At 36.5% G+C, this 18219-nt stretch overlaps 1 protein-coding gene across 2 annotated transcripts in view; it reads right to left on the bottom strand.

Annotated features, from left to right (window-relative positions):
- Positions 1-9990, bottom strand: part of ZNF516 (zinc finger protein 516) — a 56365-nt gene extending 46375 nt beyond the window's left edge. Inside the window, exon 1 of one of the 2 annotated variants that reach the window (XM_053468369.1) lies at positions 9897-9990. The gene's annotated coding sequence lies outside the window, so the exon portion shown is untranslated. Of the gene's footprint in view, positions 1-5154; positions 5484-9896 lie in introns of those variants that run through there. The other variant, XM_053468368.1, reaches the window with a different exon arrangement.
- Between the last annotated feature and the right edge of the window lie 8229 nt (positions 9991-18219).

The following is an 18219-nucleotide window of genomic DNA, read 5'->3' as shown; positions in this document are numbered from 1 at the left end:
TTTATTCAACAAAAGGCACTCTTATCCTACTAAAATAGGAAATAACTATTCTCAATACATAGGTACAAAAACACTGGGCAATAAAAATATGTATTAAAGTTGGGATCAGTTTTATAAGAATGACACCAACAATTAACCTCTTTCTTCTTGCAAAAAGGAATATAAGATGCAAGAAGAAAAAAATTAAAAGCATTTTAGGTACTTGGCTAAACGTTGTATAAATAAAACAACAAGAGCTTTTTGATCAAACTATTTAAGGTCAAGGCAGTTATGACGCTTTCACAAAGAAAACCTTAAGATTTTATTTTTTGTACTTAGTCCAATCCTACACAGGAAACAATTTTCAGCTTACACCAAGTATGCAAAATTAAAGATATTCCAAAACAGAAGTGCAACTATCAGCATTTTAAGTAACGAAAAGTAATTTAAGTGACAAGGAGCCCAATTCTTTTTATCACAAGCTATAATTACACAGCGCTTGTGCAAACACAGACAAAGCACCGCTCAATGTTCAACCAGGCCTTCAGCTAAAATAATACGGGGCATGTGGCCTTCACAAATCCTATTTTAATCAGTTAAAAAAAAAAGTCTATATAGTAAATATTATAGCAATTCATCAAAATGCCCATTAGAAATAAATCGTGTTCTCAAAGGCACTTGCATTTCAGGACACCTGGCTCAGTGACATACAACAGTAACTGGACTTTATAATAATAATAATAAAAATATATATATATATATATATATATATATATAATTAAAAAAAGCTTAAGTTCTTCAAAACTTAGCAAGTTTGAGTTAGTGGCTTTAAGAAACAAGAACTGTAATTAATTGTATGGTCCTTTTACAAACGGGGGAGTTTAGGACAGTAGAAATTAAGCTCACAGCTGTGTCTCATATACCATAAGAAGCTGGTCTGTGGAATTTTTGTCAACTCCCCCACTGCAAAAACAGGAGCGTGAACAAATAAAACAGAAAGAAAACACAGAGAGAAACGGAGGACGGCTATGTAGGGCTAATCATTTTACAACATTTTCGACAATTTTATGAAAGCTGGCTATTTGAACAGGCATGTTTTACCAAAGGCTTTCCTTTTTAGTCTTTGCCCAGACTTTTTTTTTTTTTTTTTTTGAAAGGGTATCTTAATAAACCATCCACAACCAAAAAAAGTCCCATATAATAAGTGGGTGAAGAAAAAAAAAATATATAAAAAAAAAAAACTCAATAAACTGCTGCCGTTTGCCAGCCTCCGTTTACAGAAATGTTGTATGGAAGATAGGGGTGGACATCACACATACACACAACACCATTTCATACCCTATTCACAGGGAGGCTTTGCATGAGCACATAGTTTAGCATGTATTTAGAGTTGTCATACTGTGAATACATTCCAGTGGAGGCCTAGGATTTGTACAAATATGCAGTTGATTTTGGGAAGGCAGTAGTGATACAAGCAGTAGCACACCTAAAAAAAGGTTATAATGTACACCTGCAGGGTGGCTAAACATGGTCATCAGGACAACTGGTAGATGAGTCCTGAGACCCAAGTAAAGGGGGGATGTGGGCCGGACATTTTCAAAACCACAGAAGAGGGTATACGAGTGACAGCAGTCTTAGTAGAAAGCTAATTAATTTGGTTTTTGGTTTAAAACATGGTCATTTTCAGAGTTACTTATCAGTCAAATGAAATACCTGCACATGCGCAAGCACTGGTTCACAATGATGTACTCCTAGTCCATTCTCACATGCAAAAGGGTTGAATGATGACTGCAGCACATACTTCCATACGACACTGAAACACTGGCCCACTTGACCAGCTGGAGTAGCCGTTTAGTCTTGTTTGAGCGTGTCAGTATGTTGGAGGGGCTTAGGTTAAAAGCCCTTCTTTTTATGAATATATACAAACTGGAAAATTAATGGATCCTAGCATTTAAAAGATTTGATCTGCTCTGTACATACACAAAGAAGAACAATGTAGCACAATGACAACAGGAATGCGTGTGCATACATAATAAAAAAAATAGTTTATGCTACATATGCTGTAGGTTTTATAGACACCTACCTAATGTTAAAAACACACCAGTGCTTGACTTATTGACAAAACACTGCAGATGGCACGCAATATGTTTATTATATAATAAACCATTGGAACTAAAATACAAAATACATTTCTCGTAGGATTCCTTTGTGTGTTGATGAAGGACCTATGTAAATGAGATCCCATACTTTGATAGACTTTAATGATGGTTAATGGATGAGCAGACCTCTACTCGGTAAGCACCCAATTCAAAATGTGTATACCAACCAGTGCAAGAAGAACATGCTATCTCACAAACACGCAAAGGAATTTCCTGAATCTGGCATTACATATCTTACGTCTGTTGCCAGACCTGATAAAACATTCACAAAAAGAAAAAGAAAAAAAAAAAAAAAGTCCAAAAATAAAACCGGTTTTAAATTGATTGTTAGTTTTAGACAAACAGCTTTTCGTTATGTAAAGTTTACTGTATTAAGCAGAGTGTTGATCTTAATGTAAACCTCAAAGTTTTCCAGACCTACTAACAAACTTGCCTAACAAGACCTGTGGCTGTACTGCCCAACTGCTAGCTGCATTCCTTTAGACTATCCCTAATTAGAAGTGTTTACACAGGCTTTTATACCCAATAAGCAGCACGACTTGAAAATATCTAATATCTTTAAACACAACTGATGAGGAAGAGTGCAATGCCGCATTTATGGACAGTCCAAAATATTCCTATTCCATAACAATGAATGTTAAACTCCCCCAAAAAAACAATAAAATCAATCTTATAATTTGGTGGCATGGATTTCTGAATATGAATCCCTTGAGACAATTACAAGGTTAAAAGTAGAGAATAGGCCATATTCATGCCCATATAAGCTTCTGACCATATTCAAAACTTGCCCTGAAGCTTATGTACAACAAGTGATTCAATTGTAAAAAGGTTGGAAAGTTGTCTCATCACCATAGCAACCGACAGGAAATTTTACCGGCAGTTTTAATAAAGGACAATAAACACATTTCAAGCTTTACCCCAGACTTTTTTTTTTTATATTAAACAACACTTAAATGTAGCATATCCATATAAGTATTTAAAAAAAAAAAAACTGGGTTGGATACAATGCATGGGATAAACCTAATACAAGGAATTGAACACTCAAACCGCCTTGGACAAAAAGGAGATTTAAATAATAATAAAAAACAGCTAACTTGGGTCAATATATATAATTTTATCTAATTGCTCCATTGTAGTCTATGGGAGAGTCCCTCTTCACTTACTTGCCTTTGATCTATCTCCAGCACTGAATCCAGCCCAATAATACCTAAATAAGGTATTTTCATACCATCAAATCTCAAGTTATACAAGAATACAGGCGTTCCGAGAATGAAAAAAAGTGCCTGGGAACATGAGTACTTGTAGCATGCAGGTGACATGACTGGGGAATCCTACACCCAATACATACAAATGGCCACCTGTTGAATATGGAATGGAGGCATATTGTTAGCTGCACATGCATAATGGAGGGGGGGGGGAATACATATCTGCCAGATGGATATTATTTTTTTCAACCAGCCATCTGGGACATACAGATATTGTCAGGTATATATATATATATATATATATATATATATATATATATATATATATATATATATATATATATATTATACACACACAGTATATACACACACACGTATAAAATACACAAGCTGTTCATTTATATATTTTAAGACAATGATGTCATTCACCTGTATACCAAAGCACAATGAAAACAACATGTATGTAACTGCTAACCACAGCTGCTTCAAGAGACATTGTGACCAAGCCAAAATAGCCTTACAGCAAACGAAGGGAGTGGATAACAAGTAAAGTACATTTATGTCATGGGTGGCCTCAGATGCCAGAATCACACTTTTGTTTTTTCTTTGGAGTAGCCATTGTTAGCACAGTGAATAATTATTTCAGTGTTCACTGCCTACTGTACTAATACTTAAGAGGCAACTCCATCTGAAATACTTACCCTCACTACAGAATAATATACACAGTGGGGAGACAAAAAAAAAAGCATAATGAGGTATCATAATCCACATCATACAAGATGGCTATAGTCATTACCCTTGGGAAACTAAAGATGTCTCCTTGAATTGCTGAACTGCACCACTAATTACACCACAGTTGCTCCAGAGCAACTCCTGTTTCATAATAACAGCAGTTCAATTAAAAATGTGAAGTATAAAGCAACGGCGTGTATTACACAGTAGTTTATATTAACAACCTCACTATATTATTATTCTCCAATGCTCTTGGTAGCACACAATCAAGAAACCATGTTACGCAATAAACTATAGCTTCAAATAATTCTGGCCAGGCAGCAGGTATATTTTGCACACTTGTTCTCATTTGTTGTATTTATTTGCACACGCACACACACGCTTATCCGAGTGATCTTCAAGTACATTTAAAAGACAATCCACTGCTTGGGATTTATTGCAACATGAGCTTCCTGAACACAAACATGCTGATGAACCAAGTACCTTTTTTTTTTCTTTACACTAGTAAAGCCAGCACAGAGTGTGCCCGCTAAAAGAAAAAAAAAAAAGAATGTAGGGTCTGAAAAACGCTATTTCTAGCAGCTTGCTCTCCAGCAATGAATTATTAATGAGGCCAGTAGCTCTTTCAGTAACTGAGCATTCCAAAGATTAAGCTTCTTTTCAAAGCCAGGAGGTGGAGTAATGATCAAGTTGCACCATTAAGGTAAAGTAGTGCAGTTTTTTTTTTTTAAGCCCCTGTGCTGGGAGCTGGCATTCAATGGGAACATGCAGGAAAGTTTTTTTTAAAAAAACATAAGAGCCCGGGGGGCTGAACACAGAAAGAGGAGCTTGTGAGCCTCCCTTCTCCTTTGTTGTTGAAAGTTAGATTGTTTCACTGTCATGCGCCCTGCTATGGGAAGACCAATCCACCTAGTCAGGACCCATGTTTTGGAGGGGCTTTCACCGGCTTCTTGTACCCAAAGGAAGCCCCCCTTTAAATATAACAAAAGGGTGACAGCCCCCCTCCATACAGAGCCCCCCCTCTCCATTGCTGCCACGCCTTGCACTTGCACCACAAACAAACTTACGCAGCCCTTTACCTTCCAAATCAATGCCTCTCTGCAAGCAGCATTCCCCAAAACCAATCCACCTTAATTCAAGTAAAACGTCCAGATCTGATAAAGCTTCACTCTCATCCAAAATCCTTTGAAATGATGCGGGAGAGGGGAAAAAAATCATCCAGTAGAATGTTTAGCTCTGCTTTTAATTGTTGGGATCTTTGATGATCACAGGGAATGCGGAATAGAAGCCGTGGAAGATGTGTCCCTGAGTGTGCTTGGCTTTGTTTGGGGTTAGAAGTTGGGCTCTGCCTGTTTGCTGGTTTCTCTCACTCACTCCCAGTTACACTGGGTGACGTCCTCACTGGCAGCACTGAGAAGATCACGCCCAGCTCCTGCCTGCTCCTCCTCTGCAAGCAGCACAGCAACAGCTTGGCCAGCCAGGTACAGCTCCCAGCAATGGGCTCGGTGTACACTGTGCAGGCAGATGGATTATCTACTCACATTGCCTCCTGGTGGCACTCAAGGAGTTAATCGCAATCCAGTTTCCCCTTTCATGTGTATGGTGGGTGTTTAGTGTTCGTAGAGAAGGAAAAAAAAAGTATGTGTGTAAATTTGGCCGGTGCTTGCCTGTTCATTTATTATAGTTTTTTTCCCCCTCCTCTTTCACCCATTCGCGCACAAACATAGTACTGCTGCCATTTAGTAAATATTTGAAACAGTTTTGATATAAATATTTACAGTATAGATTTAGAAAACAATTCTAGTAAGAAATAACTGTTGGTAAGCCATTAACGCTGCCTGTGTGCTACAACTCATCAGCCTCAGCAAGCACGGCTGGGACTGATGGGAGTTGTGGGGAGAAAAAAAAAGGAGGTTAAGAGTACTTAACATGGGAGAGTGGTTAAGGGAGGGAAAACACTGTCTCCCTCTTCATGTCTACCCATTTGACAACACAATAAGCTTCTCATTCAGACACAAGCCATTAGAGGCAGGACACAGATAATCCAGCTATAAGTAGATAGGTTGAGACTCAGCAAGCTGAAAGTATTTGGAGTTGTCTAGTTTTAAAGGTTTGCTTTACGAGTTATATCAGGTTAGTCGTAGAAAGAGGAAAAAATGAAATTCTCTTCTCCAAGCATATTATTATTTATTGATTTATATAGCGCCATCATGTTCTGAAATGCTGTACAATGGCTAAAGAGGATAGAACAAGTAGTGCACAACAAAAGGTTAGGAGGGCCCTGCTCACATAATCTTACAATATAGAAATATATATTATTGTAGACATTGGCTTTTTCAGGAATAAAACTCTTGAAAGCTTGCAATCTATTATACTTCAGTTAGCCAATAAAAGGTATCATATCTTTATAATTTTTCTTTAAATCATTGTCACACTTAGCACCAAGTGAAGTGATTGGGGAGAAACAAAGTGTCTCAGTAACAGAGTTGGCAAGTAGACTTCATAAAACCCTTATTGGAAGTTTTAATTGATGTATAGTAGAAAAGTAAGGCTCCCTGTAATGCACTGGAAAGTAAATGGCCAAGAAAAATGATTATATAGCCTCACTTGCCCCAAACTCTTAGTTCCCTACAGCCTGGGAGGGCCACATTCTGTAGTAATCTCCCTCTGCCACTTCAAATTAATGTCTTGTAGAGGATCTTGCAGCTTGTCCTTCCATGTACGCCTGCCCACCTTTAATTAAAGCAACCACAATGACAAATCCGCAGGCATAGAAGAACAGAAGATCTCAAAGCCCAGGAATGAAAGAAAGAAAAAAATCATACATGCACACACTCTGCATTTACATGTTTGCTTCAACACAATTATCGAGCATCATGGGGTTTTAAGCTGTTTTCATAAAGGCACAACAATTTATAAAGGATTATATTTTGAGTAAAGTTGGGTGGGGGGATTAGCTGTGCATAAAACGTGGTATGGGCTCTTGACAGACATTCCTCTACTGAATGTGCCTTTTGTGCAGTGCAGAAATGGTCATTATTCATGGTATTCATGGATCTGTTGGTAAGCAGCATTCCCAAGCTACTGACTTTAAAGTTAAATGATTTGCAATGATAAACCACAAACGCCCCCATTCATTGTTTTAATATTTCTAACAGTTTTACTGAATAACATAAGTGTATCGCACGCACACAGCCTCCCTTACTTGCATAGAAAACTCTCAAAGCCTATAAAAATGTTGGTCAATACAACCACCTCATTACCAGGGTAATTATGTCCCGGATCTGCAAGGTAAGCCTATACTGTATGTGGCACCTTCAAAAGATGTCAGGGGCTTGGGGCCAGTTCATTAATTAGGGATAATATGCCAAATGTGTGCACAGCTAATCATTATATTAATATATATATATATATATATCTATATATATATATATATATATATATATATATATATATATATATATATTAGTCTTGGTCTATCAATTCCTGTTTTGTCTCAATTACTGTAAATATAAAACAATGAGACAAATATAACAGTATATACACACAGGAGATATAGATTATATATATATATCTATATATATAGATATATATATATATTCATCTGAGCAACTTTCAGAAGATATTTTGTGGTTATAGGATGAATGGAGTGTGATCTGCTTGAGATATATATTTATATATAATTATATTTGTATATGAAACAGTGAGAACTAGAAGTAAGCAGAGAAGAGCTGTTGCCTCACAGCCTGGGAGACACAGGCTACCCTATGTAACACTGTATGGAGTAAGCATAAAGCAGGCGTGAACGAGTGAGGCAACTGGGATTGGTCCGCTACCTTGTCACTCTTCGCCATGGGCGGGGATAGGCAAATCTCAGCTACTTTGCATCAGCGAATGCTATTCTCCCATTGCAACTGTTTCATATACTCATATAGATGCACGAAAATACATCTGACCTCCCATACTTTTCCATTTCCGCCCCTTAGAAGCGACTTTGCTTGTCTTCTTAATACTCACATCTTATAAATGCTATTGTTTCGAGACTGGTAGCAGGAAACAGTCAATTGCAGCAGTGGGGGTGGGGCAGGGAAGGGAGTTGTGCCTCTACCCAAAAAAAGAGACTTTGACCTTATACTGATCTCCAAATATTCACAGATTTGAATGTTATTCCCCCCACACCTACACACACCTTATTCCCCGAATATCAGGTAGCGGTATCTATACATGCCAGATAATACCATTTCATTATTTAATCATGCACCAGCAATCGTGTTTCCTTAAGAAAGGACTGACCTATTTTTGGTTGGAGATAAACGATCATGTTAACAGATGTTAATCTTGTAATCTGTTTTTCCTGTAAGCATTTAGCATACCCGTTTTTCAGACATTAAAACATAAAGAATTTATATAACATACATACATATATTATATATATATATATATATATATACACACACACCCACCAGTGACTTCACGTCATTATCCAGTTCTTAAGAAAACAAAGAGATCTAATGATTCCAAAAGAAATCATTCTCCTATTCCTACCCACTTTATAAATGCTGATTTGTTCTGCGTGAACTCCCACAGGCTTTTATTTGCATTTCAAATTCCACAGGTTACAGCAGTCGCCTATTCAGAAAATAATGTAAAGGCAACAATATCTACCAGCCATAGCAGACACACACATACATGCATACACACACATTATATATATATATATATATATATATATATATATATACACATACACACTGATCTTTATGTCAAAGCAATGAACAATTGGTAAATACAGTCTCCGCAATGACACTGCTACTGAAAGCTTATTATGGCTAGAGTAGATGGTGCTAAGGACACATCAATAGTTCCCCCCACCCTCCTTAAAATACAAGACCCTCTAGTACTTAATTACAGGAGGTTAGCAGGATTTGGAGCAAACAAGGGCTGATTGTCATTCTACACCAACCTCCATACATCCACAGCCCAATTCAATACCCCACCCTCCCTGTTAGCTTTTCACAAAACTTTCCCAAACTTGTCCTAGCACATACATTCCAATTAAATCCTTATGTGGATCTGGGTAACATCAATCTGATCATACATTTAAAGCTACATTAATATATAAACAAACACATTTATAATAATAATAAATGATAACAAAACAAAATAAGAAAACAAATAAGAAATCTTCCCAGGCTAAGCAATTCTATTTAGTGCACTGATCGACATTAGTTAAGACAATGGGATCCTTTAAAATATTAACCCCTTAAATCATGAATAATAGTTCACTAGCTTTGTATGCTCTCTCCTTACCACCCCCACCTCTCCAACTTCCTTTGATAAATGATATACTTCAGTGATGTTTATGGCTTTGTGATACAGGCAGTAATGTAACTAAAAAAAAAAAGGCAACATTGTACATAGCACAATGCATCAGCAGGCATTTATGCAAACACAGGATCAATACTATCAGCAAAGCCCCTTAATAATTTAAGTAGCTTCATTTCCAAAGCTAGATGACCCATCACCATCCTCCAAGCTTTACACTTATTATGTTTATACAGGAAAACACTCAACAACAACAACAAGAGTGCAGTCAATTTCCACCCATCTATTTTACCTAATGTGGATCGGGATGGCTGATGAGCAAATATTCCCAAATGCAGTAAAACATAAAAAAAAAATAAGAAAAAAAAGAAATAAGCAAACTTAACATTTAAGTCAGTAAAAATACTCAACATATTGGCTGATAATTAAGCAATCTGAGTTTGCCTGCGTCTTAATTGCATACTATATGTACATTAAAAGCCATTCAATCACTTACCTCTCGCTTTAGATAACATATATAATATTTTATTGAGGACACAGACAAACAGGATTCTGAAGGTGAAACCATGCGCTGAATGCAATAAGGAAAGACTTGCACATGATTGACTGCGACTGCACCATTGCATCAGAGGGAAGACTCCTTCCAGCCTGTGCTGTCCTCCACACAAATACACCTTCCTAAAAAAAATATGCCGACATCGAAGTAGGAGAGGTTACTAAAAAAGAAAACTTTTAATTATCTACAGAAGACAGTGGGGGAAAATAACTCATTTCTTACCTGCTTTTTCCACTAATATATATGTTAGCTCCCCCCGCACACCGGGCAATGGTTTGTCCTATATTAAATGCACACACACACTATCTACTATTGTCTCATCAGCACAAAGTTCTGTTTCAACGTGGGGAAAGTCTGCAGGCACCGAATCATTCTCAGTTATGCTCTTCCAGGAAGAAGAATGCATCACAGTGAAACCTAATATGACTTAAAGATCTGTAATTAAATACAGCTTGGTGAGAAAGTTATATTTCATATATATATATATATATATATATATATATATATATATATACTCACTATTGCTAAACTTACTATTCATATACATATAGCAAGCCCCAATTTTATGTTTGTAAATCTGGCTTCTTGAAATGTGAGCAGATGTTTAGGGCACACTTGTTACACATGTTTGTGTGCAATTTGCAGCTCCTCCCAGCAGGGAGAGGTTTACAGAAATATTGCAGTACACAGGAACAATAAGATCAGAGTGCTCAATCAGCATCATATCCCTGTCACTGAGTCTATTGACATGGCACTAACCCCTGCACTGCCACTTACATGGCTGCTCTCAACTAACTTTGCGTGCTTATCTTGCACCATGATTACACAAAATATGTATGCCAGCTAGTTGATGTCTCTAAGAGTCCTGTATAATATCTCTGTTATATATATATATATATATATATATATATTATATAGTATATAAATCCTCTTTTGTTTCAATTTTTTTATTTGATTCAATCACCTTTTATAGCTACGCTCTGCCCTAATACCGAATAGCACCCCATAGTGACATTTCACACCCACTTCTCATGCTATATATTCTGCGATGAAGTTAACTACCAAGGCTATATTACAGATTATACACTCCCCCTTTTATATGAGCATACCTGGGTACTTCTGAAATGAGCTGACCCAGAGGCTTTAACCCTTTGATAGCCCATTGTGAAGATTCTATGCAGTGACTCGTCAAACGTGTTAACCAAACGGCTCCAATTCCATCCTCTAGGAAACCTTGACTTGTCATTATTTAAAGAGACACTTAATTGAGTCACCTGCATTCAAGCAGGGATATCAATCATAACAAAGAATAGGAAGGAGTCAGTTCCAGATTGTGTGACTGTGGGAATTTAATCATTAGATTGAAGCAAAAACCTTGAGACTCTGAAGCAGAGTTCCTAAGTTTGCTTATGAGACATTAGGCATATTAAATTAAACACCACTATTGTATAATGTATATAGATGATACAATATGCCTGAGGAGGAGACCTAGACAGTCCCAAAAGCTTGTAATGTATTATATTTTAATTAGCTAATAAATGTATGATCTTTAGCAAACTCATTTAAAGAAATAATGTTAATTGTTTTGTGCTAGTCATATCTTAGACTGTTGACGGCTGATTGCTGCGTCTCTTTTTTATGTAGCTACGTCCCCCCACTTTGCAATTTACAGTAGTTATGTCACAGTGCACAAAACACGAGACAGGGATCATCGTTTTCAGCTGACAATATGCAATGACGCTAAACATGTTCGGTGGCACAAAATAACACCGGTCTTTCAGAGATGAATTCACGCTGCCTCTGGATCTTCATAGCCCTTTATTGAAGCCTTGAGAGGCAGATCATTTACACAGATTCCATCTGGACTGCAGATCACTTCACCTTCTGCTTAGGGCTTAAGGTACCGCAACCTATTTCTGTGTTTCTCCATCCAGCACCATAGTATCAATGTATTATATATGATATAAGGGACAGATGTATGAATTATTTATCAAACACCATGTCAAAGCACATTACAAATAAGCATGTACTGTAGTGTCTTCTGTCATTTAACTCCATTGTTACTTTATAATAATAATTATCATTATCTTAGGCTTTAACTAATTACAGAGACAGAAGAGGATTGTATATACTGTATTCTTACTCTGTAAAACTAAGCAGATTATTCAAACGCAACTTCATACAGTGGGCATTTGGCAGGGCTGCATTGTATACTGTCTTCATTTATAGGCAGAGAACCCAAATTTGCCTTCATTTCCCACCACAGTACACCTGTTAGGAAAGAAATTCCCCTGCCAGTTGCTATATATCACCCATTACTCAGACATCACCACCCACGGACAACACTACATGCAGATATTGGTCATATCTCCCACAGAGTTTAACCTTTTCATATTTTCTTCAAAAAATTACACAAAATACTATATTCTCATGAATATCAAACAACTGCAAACTCAACACAGGTTTATAAAATAAATAAACTATTAAATATATGTGTGCCAAGATAACAGCTCTGAGTCTTCTCCTATAATGCCTGATGAGGTTGGAGAATGCATGACAAGGGATCTGAGACCATTACATATTGAGGTCAATGCTGGCGTACTCTGCTCTTCAGTTCACCCCACATGATTTCTATAGGGTTCAAGTCAGGGGACTGGGATGGCCATGGAAGGATTTTTTGGTCAGTAAACCATTTTGATTTGATTTTGATATATGTTTTGAAACATTGTCTGGGTGGAAGGTGTAACCACGGCCCATTTTAAGCTTTCTGGCAGAAGCAGTCAGTTTTTCATTTAATAGCTGTTGAGATTTGAGTCCATGATGCCATGTATGCTAACACAATGTCCAGGTTCTCTGGCAAAAAACAGCACAAAAACATTAAAGAGCCACCATCGCAGTTAACCATGGGCATGTGGTGTGTTTCCATATGGTTACCTCTCTGTGCTCCAAACCCACCTCTGGTGTTAATTGCCAAAAAGCTCTATTTTGGTTTCATCTGACCATAAAACCCGATCCGGTTTAAAGTTCAAGTAGTGTCTGGCAAACTGAAGACGATTGAGTTTGTTATTGGATTAGAGTAGAGACTTTTTTTTCTTGAAACCATTCCAAACACCCTTGGTGTTGTGAGTGACATCGGATTGTAGGTTTTGTAGACTTTCTGACCTCAAGACGCAACGAAATTCTAGTTGATTTATAACATTTTCAGTTGACTGGAACTTATTAATTATTGCCCTGATGGTGGAAATGGGTATTTTCAATTATTTTGCTATTTTCTTATAGCCACTTCCCATTTTTGTGAAGCTCAACAACCTTTTGCTGCACATCACAGATATAGTCCTTGGATGAATGACTAAGGGAAATCGGCCTTTGTGTTACCTAATATTTATACCTCTGTGAAACAGGAAGTCATGGTTGAACAATTTCCTGTTCCTAGTCACTAAAAATATGTACTAAAATGTAAAATATCAATTGGAATATACTTCATATATATATATATATATATATATATATATATATATATATATATATATATTTGTCATATGAATTCATAGGGGTGCCAATAATTGTAGATAAAGTCACTCAAGCAAATTCACACCTCCGATTTTGCAGGAGGTTTTGTTGATTTGCTTGATATGAGTGTATCCTTGTGTTGTACACCTGTAAAAGTCACAATAATGTGTAACATGATGTCACTAATGTGTAGAAATATGTTACGTTAATGAAACTATAATGTGAGTGAAAAGCATAATGAAACAAACTAGATGAATACCCATCAAGAGGTCACAATGCAACATAAAAAGTCTTTTGAAAACCCTCTAAAATAAAACGGTGCTCTTTGTCCATTTAAAATGCAAATTATCTATAAAATCTGCCAGCATAGTAAACAATTCACAATGTCTCAAGTATTAGCTTGGGCCCAATAATTTTGAATTGTTAATACAATTCCATCTACTGTTGCTTTCTAAAGGCTTATGTTAGATATTTAGAACATAATATATGATTTAAAAAGGACATGATATTAATATTATTAAAATGATGACACACCTGAAGATACCTCAGAAGGCCATAGAATTTAAGTTTACACCAGGCAGATCTCAAAAGGGATGGAGGAGTTCTGGGTCCTTACAGCATCTCTATATCTTACAGACTGTGGCATTATTGTGCAGCAATTAGCTTTTTGATCTGCATAAAAGACTTGTTTGGGAGGAACCACCTAGTTGTACAATGCAACAGAGGCCTCATAAAGGTTGGGTTCCCCCGGGCCATGGACAGCATTGCAGGCCAATTTTCCTGAAATCTGGCACATCAATTAAAATTCATATGCCTTCTTCCTCTTCTACTACTTCTTTGTCGTCGTCTTCTTCCTTTCCTTAAAAATGACATGAGAACATGGCAGGAACAATATCATATTATATATGACATGTATAAAAAGTACCATATATGACATATAAAAAAATAAATAAATTAGCAGGCATTAGAGATTGTTTAACACAAAATTATATATATTTAATTTATCTAGGATATATTACAAGGCTCAATATTGAGATTGCAATTATTTTGGCTTTTAACAAAAAAAGTTATTAGAATAACACAATGTATTTTTTATATATTATTTTAAAAACAATGTCTTTGCATAAACTAGGCATCACACAGAATTTTTCTGTGCGGTGTCTTGTTCTTAAAGTCAATGTAATTGTTTTGGAGATATTTAGCATTAGCAATATCATATATCATTACAATTATTTCTCATTTCATTATACAAATGTCATTTCATAGGTCATTAAGAGTATAGAAATATAAAATGTAGAATTTGGGAGAATTGGTGACCTGCTCTAAGAAGACAGATTATGAATGTTTGCTATTAAGGGTAATTCGAGGACATCACTAGTACAACTTATTGTTTGCTGACCTCCATAGGTCCACTTTAACCGTTCAACTGCCACCTGACCAAATGATAAAATATTTTGTATTGAGTAAGTTCTGCAAAGCGCAAACAATACTGATATTGCCTTGTAGTAAGGAGAAGAAGCACTTTCATAAATTTACCCTTTGTGACAACCTCAACTTCTTATGACGGTAGATTAGGGCTAAGGTAGTACGAGAATAAAGGGAGAGTGAATAATATGATGTACTTGAGTCTGTGTAGTGTTAAGGCTGGGGTGCTGTGGGTTAGTGCGAGTGGTTTTGGAGCTGGAGAGTGATATCCAGAGACAGGTGGATATTGTTTCAGACTAGGGACAAAAAAAAAATACGGCACAGCCTAAAACAGTTAAATTGAAGAGTACAGTTTAAACAGGCAGTTCCCCTCCCCCATAAAGCCTCTGGCTTGAAGCAGTTTTCAAGTGGAAGTTACACAGCACCAAAGCTCCCACACAAACCTATTCACTGTTACTTTCCTACATATCTTCACAAAGCAGCCAATGTGTATTCTGTTTATCAGCGCTATAAAAAAAAGCAAAAATATATATGTTTATAGTACATGTTTTGTAATGTATGTTAATTTTGAATATATATGAAAGCGTAAAATAATGTTGAATTGTGTCAGTGTGCCTGCTGAGCTGACATATAGAAACAGTACAAATATACTTCATCGCATGGCCAGAATATTTGCTTGCATTTTAGAACAAGCAGAACTAAAAAGTATGTGATTAATGAATAGCAGGCAAGCCAAGGGTCACTGACAATTGTTACTGCCCTCTGCTTGCATTCTTGTGTGGGATTTTAGGGTGAGCCTTTCCATTTTATTCCCATTTCTACTCAAAACATTGAAAGCAAAGTGAAGTTTACAAAAAGCAGAGGCCTCTGTATGCCGCCCTGCCAACAACGTCACCATTTCACGCCAAGCTTTTTTTAAAAAAAAAAAATTAAATGGTCTCTTTAGAATTTGTAAACAAAAAACCTATTTAGGGTGAAGGGGATGGATATGTGTGTTTAAGCAAACAAAAAGTAAGGTTTTTTTTTTCCTGTAGAGCAGAGGAGCCGGCACTCTCAAGACTATTGTTTTCATGACTACGCTGGAAAATGTAACATATTCGTTATGCATTCAGAGAGCGATAAAGCAGGGTTGTTTGACTAGAACTGTTTCGAAATTGTAAAAGAGGGATGTTTTACATGTTGCAAAGACTCATATACCTCTGAACTATATATATATATATATATATATATATACATACATATACATAGATAGATAGATGTAGTAATTAGCATTTCTGGACACCATGGCAATATAACAATTATTCGGTCCTGTGACTATTACACTTGTTTATATATGACTAGAGGAAGACTTTACATGCTAACTCTATCCTTTATGCGCTCATTTTCTGCAGTCTAAAAAAGTATAAGTAAAAAAAATAATAAAGTGATAAAACAAGGCAAAATTGCAAAATGTTTCACGTTTTTTCTCTCTTACGTTTAGTATATATATATATATATATATATATATATATATATAGTTAAAGTTGGAAAAATAAGTTATTTATGGTGAAACACTGTTGATCATGAGGGGGTAAAATAACTGTGACTAAGGTTTGGACATAGGTTTGTGTTGCATTAGGGTTAACAAGTGGATGTACACATTTACCACACCCTCACTTGACTGCTCATTCACCATTTCCCTCCCAGAATGGGAGTTTATTTTTTTGCTAGCAGTCTTTTTTTTCTTAGCTATGAAGCTATCTGGATAGCCAAATCCCCCTTCCCTCTCTTTCCTCCTTACTGCCCCTCTTTTCCAAGAAATAAGAACATTTTCTGAATGCAAGTTTGAGAGTTATACAGCCCTAAAGGTCAAAGTACTATGTGTATAATGGCAACATGTCCTAATGTGTTACATACTTAAATGGCTGTGAATATGTCACAAAGTCACATACAAGGTCCCACCACACCGCACCTCCAATCACACCACTAATGCTAAAGTGTCCCTCTTTGTCCATTTGACATTTGTCCATAATGGAACGTATGGTATGGTGATATAATTACACCTAGCTGTAAATGTTCTCTCCCTATCAATAGCATTTAATTATGCTGTGATTTTCTTCCAGTGGCAGATCAGGTGCTGTAGTGTGCAGCCAGTGGCCGGATATGCTACATAAGCATTAAAACGCTGTGTGCGGCTGCGCTTATCCCGCTGTCCGGTGTGTCTACGCCATCATGCCTCTTAAAGGTCCGGTAAGGCCCTGTTTACATCCCTACACCCAACACATGCATTCAAGCCGCAGCTAAACTTACCACATAACAGGCAAAATACATTTTATATATATATATATATATATATATATATATATATATATTACACTGTATATAAACTATTATTGTTTAACCATAAGGTAATTTGTAAATGGCCAAGACTAGGACTGATTAACCATTTCCTCTCTGGCTGTTTCTGTACTATTCTCAAATTATGCTCACCCAGCTTTTACTTACTTGACAACTAAGCATTCTGGTGCAATGCTTAAAACCTTAGGTAATAAATGCGACCTTAGATGTATGCAGACCATTTTCCAGCAAGATAACAATTTTTTTTTTATCTACTAATGACCTCACTAGCATAATGTAAAGATTTTACCCAAAGGAGGAAATTTTCATTGGAGATTGAATCTCAAGATCATTATAAGGCCTAATTAATAAAGAAATAAGACATACAGTACACATGGATATATAATTTATATGACCCTTATAATTAGGCTCTACAAAGCTTTGTCAATTTTCAATTAAGATCTCTTTGCGTTAAACCAGCTGATTCAGAGGTCTTTAAATGGTCAGAGGAGAACATGTTAGTGTCAGGCAACTACATGGAGGCCATGCGACAGGGCAGCTTCTGCCGCTCCTTGCCCCATGCATTGTAAGGCATTCACAAAAATGATGGTCATGTGGTGCTGAGGAGAGGGAACTAAGGAGAAGGTGAAAAAGTAAAAGTGACAACATGCTGTCAGCCAATCTATTGTGAGATCACTTGGCTAGCATGCTGGAAAATAATCCTGATCCCTGCCAACATGCCGAGATCAGTGTTTGTGACATCACAGGTCCCCCCAACACTTCCTCTTCACAAACAATGTCAAATAAAACAAAAATAAAACATTAGTTTATATACTAAGAGTCTGCTTTTTAACTACTTAATGTCTTTCGTTAGAATAAACTTCTTATCACTGATTGCTATTTGTCTGTGGTATAAATTTATGAATTTCACTTTTGTTTTAACACCCCAGCAGTCAAAATAATGTATTAACCTTATAATGTCCCCACATTCATTGATAATAAGTCAGAACTG

The sequence above is a fragment of the Spea bombifrons genome, chromosome 5 (genome assembly GCF_027358695.1).
Source record: "Spea bombifrons isolate aSpeBom1 chromosome 5, aSpeBom1.2.pri, whole genome shotgun sequence".
NCBI classification, from domain to species: Eukaryota; Metazoa; Chordata; class Amphibia; order Anura; family Pelobatidae; genus Spea; species Spea bombifrons.
This window is presented reverse-complemented; position numbering and strand designations above follow the sequence as displayed.